The sequence below is a fragment of the Cornus florida genome, unplaced genomic scaffold (genome assembly GCF_030987335.1).
Source record: "Cornus florida cultivar Cherokee Brave unplaced genomic scaffold, ASM3098733v1 CherokeeBrave_3.0.0_Hap2_Chr11, whole genome shotgun sequence".
In the NCBI taxonomy this organism is placed as follows: domain Eukaryota; kingdom Viridiplantae; phylum Streptophyta; class Magnoliopsida; order Cornales; family Cornaceae; genus Cornus; species Cornus florida.
This window is the reverse complement of record NW_026775581.1, coordinates 11,295,946-11,299,411: the sequence shown is the minus strand read 5'-3', so window position 1 is coordinate 11,299,411 and position 3,466 is coordinate 11,295,946. Positions and strand designations below refer to the sequence as shown.

Sequence of the window (3,466 nt, the reverse complement as noted above, 5' to 3'; positions counted from 1 at the left end):
AAATGCTTCCTAACTATCATGGACTTCCAAGTGAAGAACCTTACAAGCATTTGGATAAGTTTCTTGAAGTATGTTCCACTGTGAGATACACGGACATGCCGGAAGAGGTCTTAAAGTTTAAACTTATTCCATTCACCCTTAAAGACAAGGTAAAATATTGGTTTAACAATTTTAGACCTTTTTCAATAACTTCTTGGGCAGAAATACAGCAAAAGTTCTTGAAGAAGTACTATCTAATTTCTAAGACCAATGCCATGAGAACCTCAATTCGAGAGTTTTCACACGGGGATGGGGAAACGTTCCATGAGGCATGGGAAAGATTCAATGAATTGCTTAGGAAGTGTCCACATCATGACATGCCCAAGTGGCAATTAGTTCAATATTTCTTTGAGAGCTTATCGGACAATTACAAGGGCATGGTTGATACTTCCATGGGTGGCTCTTACATTGATAGGCATGAGAATGACGTGTGGCGTCATTATGAGAGCATGAGTGAGAATTCTTTGCATCGAACTTTATCTTCCAAGAATGGTAGGAATTCAAGTGGAAGGAAGATTGTTGGCTTACATCAAGTCAACCATTCCAATGAAATAGTCGCCGAGATGAAATCCTTATCTCAAAGGTTTGATTAATTTTTAATTAACCAAAACTCGGCAAATCAAGTATCTTCCATCCCTAACCATTCCCATCATGCATCCAATGAGACATGTATGACTTGTTCAAGTGTTTTACATTCTACTTCTAATTGTCGCCATGGACATGTGCAAAATGAGCATCATGAACAAGTCAATGCAACTTTTGTTTATCAAGGAAACAACCCTTACGACAATCATTATAATCCTAATTGGAGGAATCACATGAATTTCTCTTGGAAAAACTAAGGGGAAGGCTCAAACCCTCCCCAATGTGGTTTCCAAGGGAAGTATGTTCCACCTCCGATGCAAAACCAAGGTTCCCAAGGATATAGACTATTTCAATCACAAGGAAACCAATTCTCTAATTCTCATTTTCCTAATCAACCATCATATTCTCAAGGAAATGTTAGGAGTCTCGCTTTTGAAGAGAAAGTTTTGACCGCTCTAGGCACTCTAGAGGCTAACACTCAATTGCTTCATTTTCATTCTTAATCCATTGCTAAGCTAGAAACCCAAGTAGGGCAAATAGCTAGTACTTTAAATGCTAGAGAGAAAGGGAAAATGCCTTTGAATGTCCCATAAAAGCAACAATGTGTTGTGGAGACTCATTCCTCATCGAAAGGTCACACAATAGAGCATGTCAATGCGGTGACTACCTCGAGAAGTGGGAAGATTGTGGACAACCAAGTGGATATGTCCAATGAAGAAAGTGAACCGGCGCAACCACAAGTTGACACCCGTCCCGTTTCTCATCCTATTCCTCTTTCATTGCATATGCATGATTTTTCAAATTAGAATATCTTGAAAAGTGATTTGAAAAGTAATTTTGAAAAGAAAAATGTGCAAATTGATATCAAAACTTCTTGTGTTGAAGAGACTTCAAAGAAAATGTCTGAAAAGGTTTTTGAGCCAAGAGCTCTATTCCTGGATGCCTTAAAAGGATCCATTTCAATTGACTAGCAAAAGGCCAAAACAAATAAAATTATGGATGTGTTTAGGCAAGTGAAAGTCAATCTTCCACTTTTGGATGCAATCAAGTAAATTCTGGCTTATGCCAAGTTTCTGAAAGACTTATGCACCCAAAAAAGGACGAACAAAAGCCAAGCACCTAGGAAAATGGTCTTAACTGAGCAAGTAAGCTTAATTTTGCAGCATAACACTCTTCCAAAGTTTAAGGACCCCAGTTCACCTACCACTTCATGCATCATTGGAGATCATATCATTAATCGGGCTCTTCTTGACCTAGGAGCAAAAGTTAATCTTCTTCCATACTCGGTATATGCCAAATTAGGCTTAGGAGACTTGAAATCGACGTCGGTGGTTTTGTAACTTGCCGACCAATCCATCAAAAAGCCTAGGGGTATCATTGAGGACGTATTGATTAAGATTGATAAATTCTTCTTCCCCGTTGATTTCGTTGTCATTGACACGAAACCGGTCCCAAATCCTAAGAGCCAAATTCCCGTTATCCTTGGCCGTCCTTTCTTGGCAATTACGAATGCCAACATTAATTGTAGGACGGGGATAATGAAGATCTCATTTGGCCACATGAAGGTGAAGTTGAATATCTTCAATCCAACCCCCAATTCATTTGACAAGCATGAAGAAGTTAATGTTGTGGAGAAATGTCATGACCTTAAATATGAAGGAATTGAGTTTTTGTGTGAGACTGAAGTTTCAAAAAGTCCATCTTCAACCTTGTATTCTAAGAAAATTGTTTCAAATTCTTGCTTTGAAAGGGCATGGAAGCCCAAAGATCATTGTGACCAAGGACCAAAAATTTCTTTTGAGCCTAATCCAACAAGTTCTCTAGGGAACCATTTGTTGGGTGGAGTTCAAAACACTTATCACCCCATCAAGGAGGGGATGCACTATAAGATGTTTGATCTGGGCTAAAAGAGCCCAACGTCTTGCTAGAGACATTAAAGACTAGCAAAGCATTTCGTAGGGTGTCAAAACCCTATTCCTCCCTCATTCTATCTTTAATTCATTTCTTGCGAAGTCTAGATGTTGGCTTTGGGTTCATATACATTGCTAGGAACTGTGATTAGGATTGCATGCACTTTTATGTTGAAATTGAGCATTTTACATAAGTTCGATCGATCGATCTCAAAATGAGTTCGATCGATCAAACTTCCCACTTGCATCAAACCTACCTCCAAATCACTCTCTGTCCAATCGTTGGAACAAAACCTGCATACTTCAGCTCTCTGTCCCATCGTTCGAACTTATTCCTAGATCGATCTTTAGTTCTTCGATCGATCCAACTTTATCTTGGATCGATTTGCAGTTCTAACACTTAAAAAATTTTGAACCTATATCCACCTGCATCCAAAAGCCTTTCTGTCTCATCGATCGAACATTTATTCAAATCTTTGCATTCTCGATCGATCGAAAGTATTCTGAGATCGATCTTGGAGAAATCGATCTTTGTTCTTTGATTTTCAATTTTGACTTTGTTTTAAATTCTTAATTTCAAAAATTCCAAAAAAATATTTTATTATTTAATTTTTATTGTCATTTTTATTTATTTATTTATTTTTACATATTTATTTATTTTTACATAAATAAATAAATAAATAAATAAAAATAATATAATAAATAAATATTTTCCAAAAATCATAAAAATATTTTTACTTTTATTTATTTTATTTTTATTTTTATTTTTATTTATATTTTTCAAAAATCATAAAAATATTTTGTCACTTAAGAAGAGAGATCGATGTCAGTTCGATCGATCTGAGGATTCAGTTCGATTGATCGAACTGGCAAGGGAATGTTTTTAAAAAGTTGATTTAGGGTCATTTGATCGCTTTCACAAGAATCGATCT

At 36.4% G+C, this 3,466-nt stretch overlaps 1 pseudogene; it reads right to left on the bottom strand.

Annotated features, from left to right (window-relative positions):
* Positions 1-259: 259 nt before the first annotated feature.
* Positions 260-358, bottom strand: LOC132287339 (small nucleolar RNA R71; annotated as a pseudogene).
* Positions 359-3,466: the final 3,108 nt, after the last annotated feature.